The sequence below is a fragment of the Oncorhynchus mykiss genome, chromosome 4 (assembly GCF_057628025.1).
Source record: "Oncorhynchus mykiss isolate SJ-2025 chromosome 4, ASM5762802v1, whole genome shotgun sequence".
NCBI classification, from domain to species: Eukaryota; Metazoa; Chordata; class Actinopteri; order Salmoniformes; family Salmonidae; genus Oncorhynchus; species Oncorhynchus mykiss.
Window position 1 is genome coordinate 83,802,318 of NC_143025.1, and position 9,371 is coordinate 83,811,688.

Genomic DNA, 9,371 nt, shown 5'->3' on the forward strand with positions numbered 1-9,371 from the left:
CCCCTCCCTGGAGTCTGTCTGCACAAGTTCTGCCGTGAGGCCCTCTGGCTGAGCTGGGGCTGCTGAGTCTGGCCTGCAAGGTCTCCTGGCTGTGATTACTGATGGAGCTGTGGAGCAGGCAGGTGGACCCGGAGCTCCAGCTGTCTATGCTGTCGTAAGCCTCACTGCTGCTGCTGATCCGGCTGCTGCTGTTCTGAGCACTGCTAGGGCTGGGGCTGGATGTCAGGCTGCATGGGGAGGACCTGCTGGAAGAGGAGGCTGAAACATCAGATTCCTCCAAACAGAAATGCATGAATGTAGGGCAGGAGCCAGAGGTGGTGGAGGAGGCCCAGAAACCTGGGGATGGCCTGCCCAGTCTCCTGGGAGAGCAGGGTGTCCCTGTCCGGTCAGTCAGCTTGGAGCTCCTCTGCATTGTAGCTACTACCTAGACAGATTGGGGAAATGTTGCAGCACTCCCTCACTCTCTCAATTGGCATTAATGACTGAACCATTGCTCAGTGCACGTCACTGATTTTAAAGTGTTCATCCCCAATTCTGTCCTCTTCTGCCAGTCAGGTTGACCTAGGGCCAGTCTAGTTCATTAACAATCCAGGCCAAATGAGTGGCCCACTACCATGGCAATCTGTCCCAGGACCATTCCAAATCGGATATTAAACTAGGACCCCCTGTGCGGGGTGCCACATTGCCCGTTCATGCCAATCTGACAAAATGAGCACTCTAGCCTTAATACGTGGTCCACATAATACAATCCCCATCCCCCCCTGTAACAGCCAGGCTAAACTGAAAGATGTGTTATTTACTATCACAAATCCACCTACAAAAGGCTGAAACCAGCATTACAGCAAAAAAGAAACAATTCAGTTTCCTCTAATATTATCTCAGAAAATCAGCAAGACAAGAAGCAGTAGAATATGTAGGTTTAGTTCTTAGGAAGTATCAGGTCCTTAATTAGACATCTATTGATAACAGTGGGGCCAATGAGGCTTTTTCTGCCTTTTCAGGTCAGTGGCTGCAACAGGGCATTGATCTCATATAGAAACACGTGGCATCTGATAGACAGAGACAGAGAGCGACAGAGAGAGAGAGAGACAGAGAGAGAGACAGAGAGACAGAAAGAGATAGAGACAGAGAGACAGGGAGAGAGAGAGACAGAGACAGAAAGTGAGGGAGAGAGACAGAGACAGAAAGAGAGGGAGAGAGTCCGGGAGACAGAGAGAGTGAGAGAGAGACAGAAAGAGAGAGCGAGAGCGAGAGCGAGAGAGAGAGACAGACAGACAGACAGACAGACAGACAGACAGACAGACAGAGACAAATCCAACATTTCTTAAAAACATAAAGGGACAGGACATCATAATCCTACTGGAAACATGGTGTCGTGGAGACATAGATACTCAGTGTCCCTGTCATGCCCTGACCTTAGTTATCTTTGTTTTCTATAATATTTGGTTAGGTCAGGGTGTGACAAGGGTGGTTTGTTTAGTTTTGGATTGTCTAGGTTTTTTTGTATGTCTAGGGTTTTTTCTAGTCTAAGTGTTTATATGTCTATGGTTGCCTAGATTGGTTCTCAATCAGAGGCAGCTGTTTATCGTTGTCTCTGATTGGGAACCATATTTAGGTAGCCATATTCCTTGGTTATTTTGTGGGTTGTTATTCTATGTTTAGTTGCCTGTTCTGCACTGGCCATATTGCTTCACGGTTGGTTTTGTTGTTTTGTTTAGTTCTGTTCAGTGTTCTCTCTTTTATTAAAGAGTCATGTTCTCTCACCAGGCTTGGTCTCCTCTTTATGACGACCGTGGCAGTCCCTCAGGCCATAGAGAAAGTTTACTGCCTTTAATCAAACATAAAAATGTTAAATGGGGCCAGGCATAAGCAAGACTTAGCACAAAATTAAATTAAAAAAGGTACTGTCCACATTTGGTTAAAACTTAACAAATGTACAATCTATTTTGACAATGTTGTATACATATGTGCAGCTTATGCTCTTCCTTCAGATTCTTCATATTATGATGATCAGTTTTCATATCTTCAGATTCTTCTTCATATTATGATGATCAGTTTTCATATCTCCATATAGAAATCATTCCATTTCAGGCAGAGGGTAAAGTGCTTCTTTGTGGAGATTTCAATGCAAGAACAGGTTCTGAGCCTGACTTCACTGATGCGGGAGGTAACCACCACATATTTGGACACCCCTCCTTGTACAGTAGCCCTATTATCAATAATAGAAACATTCCTGACCAAATACTGATCAAAAATGTGAAGGAGTTAGTGCATCTCTGTCGAGCCTTAGGCCTGTACATGCTTAATGGTAGAATCAGAGGGGACTTTTTAGGCCAGTTTACTTACTGCTCAGCTCTTGGGACAAGTGTAGTCGATTATGCAATCACTGACATCGACCCCTCCTCCATTAGTGCATTCACTGTCAGACCACAGACACCGTTGTCAGATCACAGTCAGATCAACGTGTTTCTGAAGAAATGAACCCGGCAATATTCATAAATTAAACAGCCCAATAAACTCGACAACATAAACCAATCATACAGATGGGCTCGAAACAGTGCAGAGAGAATCAGCGAAACATTGAACTCAAATGAAATGATGAACTCTATACAGTTCTTCAATAACTTAGAATACCGAAACAATAAAGAAGGTGTCAATTCGGCTACTCAAAACATCAACTGCATATTCCAAAAATCAAAGGCAAATTTGAGCAAACCAAAGAAATGCAACATCAGAAACAAAAAACAAAATATTTCTGAAAAATTGTTTGATAATGAATGTAAGACAATTAGAAAACACCTAAGACAAATGTCAAATGAAAAACATAAGCAGCAAAGCAACCCAGGGCTACACTATGAATACGTTGAAACTCTGAAACAGTATAAACATGCACTGAAACGCAAGAAATTGAAATATACCAATAAGACACTTCATGAAATTGAAAACTCTTACAATCAACAATACCGGACAAGGACATGGAACAGAGGGTTGAATACACAACATGTAATTGATGGGATTGAAACCAGGTGTGACGGAAGACAAGAGAAAACAAATGGAAAATTAAATGTGGATCAGCGATGGCTAGAAGACCGGTGACGTCGACAGCCAAACGTTGCCCGAACAAGGAGAGGGACCGACTTCGGAGGAAGTCGTGACAGTACCCCCCCCCCCCCCCCTTTGACGCATGGCTCAAGCAGCGCCCCGACACCGGCCTCGGGGATGACCCGGAGGGCGAGGCGCAGGGCGATCCAGACGAAGACGGTGGAACTCCTGCAGCATTGAAGGGTCCAACACGTTCTTGACCGGAACCAAGCACCTCTCCTCCGGACCGTACCCCTCGTTGTCCAGAGGGCGCGGAGGAACCTCCCGCACCTCAGAATCCTGGAGCGGACCAGCCACCACCGGCCTGAGGAGGGACACATGGAACAAGGGGTTAATACGGTAATCGCATGGAAGTTGTAACCTTTAACAAACCTCGTTCACTCTCCTCAGGACATTAAATGGCCCCACAAACCGCGGACCCAGCTTCCGGCAGGGCAGGCGGAGGGGCAGGTTTTGAGTCGAGAGCCGAACACCGGGGCCTTGCTGCGGTGGCGATCTGCGTTCTCCTTTTGGCGAGTCACAGCCTGCTGAAGGTGAACACGGACAGCCTCCAATGTCTCCTCCGCGCGCCTGAACCAGTCGTCCACCGCAAGAACCTCGGTCTGACTCTGATGCCAAGGCGCCAGAACCGGCTGGTACCCCAGTACTCACTGGAAGGGAGAGAGGTTAGTGGAGGAGTTGCGAAGCGAGTTCTGTGCCATCTCAGCCCGGGACACGAACGCCGCCCACTCCCCCGTCCTGGCAATAGGACCGCAGATCTGAAGCCCTTCTTGTGATTATTGTGACTTTGCCATTGTAATTGTTTGTAAGCTTGTGTCGTCTAAAATGATCGTATGCTATCCATTTGTATTGTTTGTATGCTGCTCTTTCTATGCCATTTTAATATTTGATAATTAACCAATGATATTAGGCCACACTTGGCCATGATTACAGACACCTGTGTGTCTTTTGACACTATATAAACGAGTCATACCGCTGTGTTTGATCATACCTTGATGAAGACAGCTTGGCTGTCGAAACGTTGGACATTACATTGTTGCATCTGAGCTCCTAAAGTGTGCGGCTCTCCTTTATTTTCAAATAGGACCACAGAAACCTGCCCACATCCTGGTTTGCTCTCTCCACCTGACCATTACTCTCGGGGTGAAACCCTGAAGTAAGGCTGATCGAGACCCCCAGACATTCCAAGAACACCTTCCAGACCCTAGACGTGAACTGGGGACCCCGATCAGACACTATATCCTCAGGCACCCCGTAGTGCTGGAAGACATGCATAAACAAGGGCTCCGCAGTCTGTAGGGCAGTAGGGAGACCGGGCAGAGGGAGGAGATGACAGGACTTTGATAAACGGTCCACAAAGACAAGGATCTCGGTGTTACCCTGTGATCGGTCAGAAAATCCACCGACAGGTGCGACCAAGGCCGTTGTGGATCGGGTAAGGGGAGTAGCTTACCTCTGGGCAGGTGCCTAGGAGCCTTACACTGGGCGCACACCGAACAGGAGGAAACATAAACCCTCACGCCCTTGGCCAAGGTAGGCCACCAGTACCTCCCGCTACGACCAATCCCAGGATGACCAGAGGAGGGTGACGTGTGGGCCCAATAGATCAATTTGTCACAAACAGCAGATGGGATGAACTGACACCCAGCGGGACAATGCCTGCTCAATGTCCGCGTCCAGATAGGAGGCGGGGAGTATGGGGGTGGGATCCATGGGCCGCTCCTCTGTGTCATACAGCCGAGACAATGCGTCTCACATTGAGGGGTCACAAGACAAGACAAAACAAAGGAAAATGAAAGGTGGATCGGCGATGGCTAGAAGACCGGTGACGTCGACCGCCGAATGTCGCCCGAACAAGGAGAGGGACCCACTTCAGAGGAAGTTGTGACATATACACCTTACACACACACTAATCAATAAGCACGTCCACCAAAAAAAAAAAAGAGGGAAACATTTTTGATTGTTTAATTGACTTTAAAAAAGCATTTTATTCTATTTGGCATGAAGGGCTATTCTACTAAATTCTCCAAAGTGGGCTTGGTGGTTAAGTTTATGACTTAATAAAATGTATGTACACAGAAAACAAGTGTGCAATAAATATCAAAAACCAAAGAACATAATTATTTTCACAACGTCGAGGTGTGAGACAAGGCTGCAGCTTGAGTACAAATCTTTTCAACATTTTTATCAATGAGTTAGCAGACATGTTGGACCAATCTCCACCCACAGGACTCACACTATTTGACACAGAGGTAAAATACCTGCTATTGTTACGTCCGTCGTCGGCATGAGACCAAAACGCAGCTTGGAAAGTGTACTTCTTAATTTATTTTAGAATGAACAACAAAAAAACAACAAAACAACTACGAAAGAACAACGAACGTAAAGTTCTGCAGGGCTCTACAGCTACAGTGCAAAAACAAGATCCCACAAACTCGGGTGGAAAACAGGCTGCCTAAGTATTATTCCCAATCAGAGACAATGATAGACAGCTGCCTCTGACTGGGAACCATACCCGGCCAACAAAGAAATAGAAAACTAGAATGCGCACCCAAATCACACCCTGACCAAACCAAATAGAGAAATAAACAGGCTCTCTAAGGTCAGAGCGTGACAACTATATGCTGATGATTTGGTACTTCTATCACCAACCAAAGACCGTCTTCAACAGAACCGTAATAGCATTATTTCCATAATTGGGCCCTGGCAGTAAAACATATATATTTTTTAAATCAGGATCCCCCCCCCCCAAAAAAAAAAAAACTGATGTCAGAAACACAAATATAAATTCACCCTGATCAACACCATAATTGAACACACTAAAAATGTCACATACCTTGGTCTGACCATATCTGCACCGTGAAACTTTAATATGAATCCACTCAAAGAAAAAGCCCGCAGAGCAATGTTTGCAATAAAAATGAAATTATTCCAAATCAACATCCCAATTAGAATTAGAACCAAAATATTTGACAGTGTAATCCTACCAATAGCTCTTTATGGAAATTAGGTTTGGGGGCCACTCAATAAACTGGACTTTAAAATGTGGGACAAACATCCAATTGAAGCCCAGAATACTAGACATTGAGGAAATTGAACCAACCTCTGTCGACCTCTATAAGTCTGGGACACTAATGGTGCAGTGCATCCTCGTGCAGTCACATGTCTACTGACCACTGTGACTGACTCACAATTAACTGTGACTGGCCCACAACTAAGGAAATATTTGACTATGTACAGACTCAGTGAGCATAGCCTTGTTATTGATAAAGGCAGCCAAAGGCAGACCTGGCTCTCAAGAGAAGACAGGCTATGTGCACACTGCCCACAAAATGAGGTGGAAACTGAGCTGCACTTCCTAACCTCCTGCCAAATGTATGACCATATTAGAGACACATATTTCCCTCAGATTACACAGATCCACAAAGAATTCTAAAATAAATCACATTTTGATAAACTCCCATATCTACTGGGTGAAATTCCACAGTGTTCCATCACAGCAGCAATATTTTGACCTGTTGCCACAAGAAAAGGGCAACCAGTGAAGAACAAACACCATTGTAAATACAACCCATATTTATGCTTATTTATTTTCCCTTTTGTACTTTAACTATTTGCACATCATTACAACACTGTATATAAACATAATATGACATTTGAAATGTATTTTGGAAATTTTGTGAGTGTAATGTTGACTGTACATGTTTTAATGTTAATTTCACTTATTATCTATTTCACTTGCTTTGACAATGTAAACATATGTTTCCCATGCCAATAAAGCCCAGGATATTGAGAGAGAGAGAGAGAGAGAGACAGAGAGAGAGGGAGAGGGAGGGAGAGAGAGAGACAGAGAGAGAGGGAGAGGGAGGGAGAGAGAGAGAGAGAGAGAGAGAGAGAGAGAGACAGAGAGAGGGAGAGAGCGAGGGAGGGAGAGAGGTGAGAGAGAGAGAGAGAGAGAGAGAGAGAGACAGAGAGAGAGGGAGAGGGAGGGAGAGAGAGGGAGAGAGAGAGAGAGAGAGGGAGAGGGAGAGGGAGAGGGAGAGGGAGAGGGAGAGGGAGAGGGAGAGGGGGAGAGGGAGAGGGAGAGGGAGAGGGAGAGGGAGAGCGAGAGAGAGAGAGAGAGAGAGAGAGAGAGAGGGAGAGAGAGAATAATGGGATGAAATGTGAGTTGGAGACACATAGACTAAAGTAGTGGTCACCAATCGGTCGATGGCGATAGACTGGTCGATTTCAAAGACATTCCTAGTCGATCACCAAACATTTCTGTAAAAAAACTACGGTAAAGCCTTTTATTCATATTATTAGCAGCTTGTGTGTCTTTTTCTTATATCGAGGAATATTTCACTTTCTCTGGTCATAGGAGTCACAACATGAATGTGTGCATGACGCAGAAGTAATGCAGTGCGCAATCACCTGGACGACTTTGTCCCCTTCTCTCAGTGGAGGGAAGGAGCGCAGAGGGAGGGTGGAGTCGGATGAGAGACAGCCTCGCAGCTACTCCCTCCCCTCAGACTGACCATCTGATGCAGGCCATCAGTCCTCCAAAAAAGAGGCCTCACAAGTAATATAACAAATTGTTTTACTCACTTAGCTGTGCCTCATAAGTAATACAATACATTATTTACCAGTGTGATCATATAGCCAATATGCAGTAATAATGTATTGGGTCTATACCCTACTGCACCAACCTCATTGCTCCAGAACTGTTTGTTATTGGTTAATGTTACATAGGCTTACATTTCTTTAAAGTCGTTTTTTTTTGTTGTTGCATAGGCTTACATAAAATAAATTTGAGCTGTAGATCTTGGCTTGCATTTTGACTCAGAAAGTGATCTTGACTCAGAAAAGGACCGAAGGATACTACTGTAGTAGGGGCACTGAGGGTTCTGCAAATAATAATACATTGAAAATAATATTTTTTCACAAAAGTAGAGCACTGGGCCTTTACCAGTCCTGTATTAGCAGACCAATATATCCGTCTGTAACGTGGGCAAAAAAAACATGTGGCACCACCACCACCCCTAAATGACTTCCCGCACTATGGTAGTAAACAGTCACTGGTATGGCATACAAGCAACAGGCTACTGTGGGCACATTTACACAGTAAAGAATAACACAGATCATGGCAAAAAATACCAGAAACCTCATCATAGTCTACAATGTTATGAGGACACAACTAGTTATGCATTTCTCAGTTTACTAAAGTCTAGTTTAATGGTCTCCTACCTCCTCCTCCCGAGACAGAATAATACTACAGTATCCATGTTCGGTATCTATCTGAAATTCTGAAGATATGGATGTATGATCTCTGTGGTAACTTGTATCTGTACAGGGTGAACTGTAAATTACTCGATGCAAAGGGGTTTTTATTGTCTATTTCCATTGGTCTCATCCCCCACACAGGCCTTTAGATGCTGTGACATCCTGTGGAGATATTGGGCCTGGGTGATCAGGTTACTGTAAACGTGGTATCGTTTGATTGGTCAATAGTGGGTGGTTTTCAGATGTTTTAAAAGGAATGAGATTTCTTTGTTCTGTCTCTTATCTTGTATCCAGTCCATGGAGGAAGGATGTATTATCATTTCTCATTTCCTAGGTTTTTAGGCATCTGGCCTAGTTGGCATCTCTTTGTTCATCTCTTTGTTCTTGTAAGTTAACCTAGGATCTATATGCCTAGAATATTGCTTTAATGTCAGTATTGGCTTGTAACTGAAGCTTTATGCCTTGTATGTGAATCCATTATTTTTATTCAATAACATTTCCTTTGATGTTCGCTTATCATGACCATTCCTTCATCTTAGTCAACTTAAACACATAATATTTGATTGCACATGGTTTTACTATAATGTTAAAGTAAGTCAGATATTCAGTTTAATAGACTTTAATCATATTAATTGCATTGTCTTATTATGGGTCACGTGAGGTGTATATAATTTGCATACACATCAAATATTACCCTACTTCAGTAAATGGCAACCTTCAACTTGTTGTATCTTACAGATCATTTAGAGTTTTATTGACAGGTGTGTTAATGTAGGAAGTTTGGATGACTTATTTTAGATTGATTCCCCCATATATAACGAACACATGTATGATGGAGAATATGCAGGCAACAAATATTTTTCAGTTCTGGGAATCTCGTATTCATGATTTGGCTCAAAGCTGATCAACAAAGACCAGAACGGTCTTAACATTAATTAGACAAGCGATGAAATACTCGATGGCTGGCAAACAATTGGCATGAAAAGGAGGCGAAGAAGGAAACGATA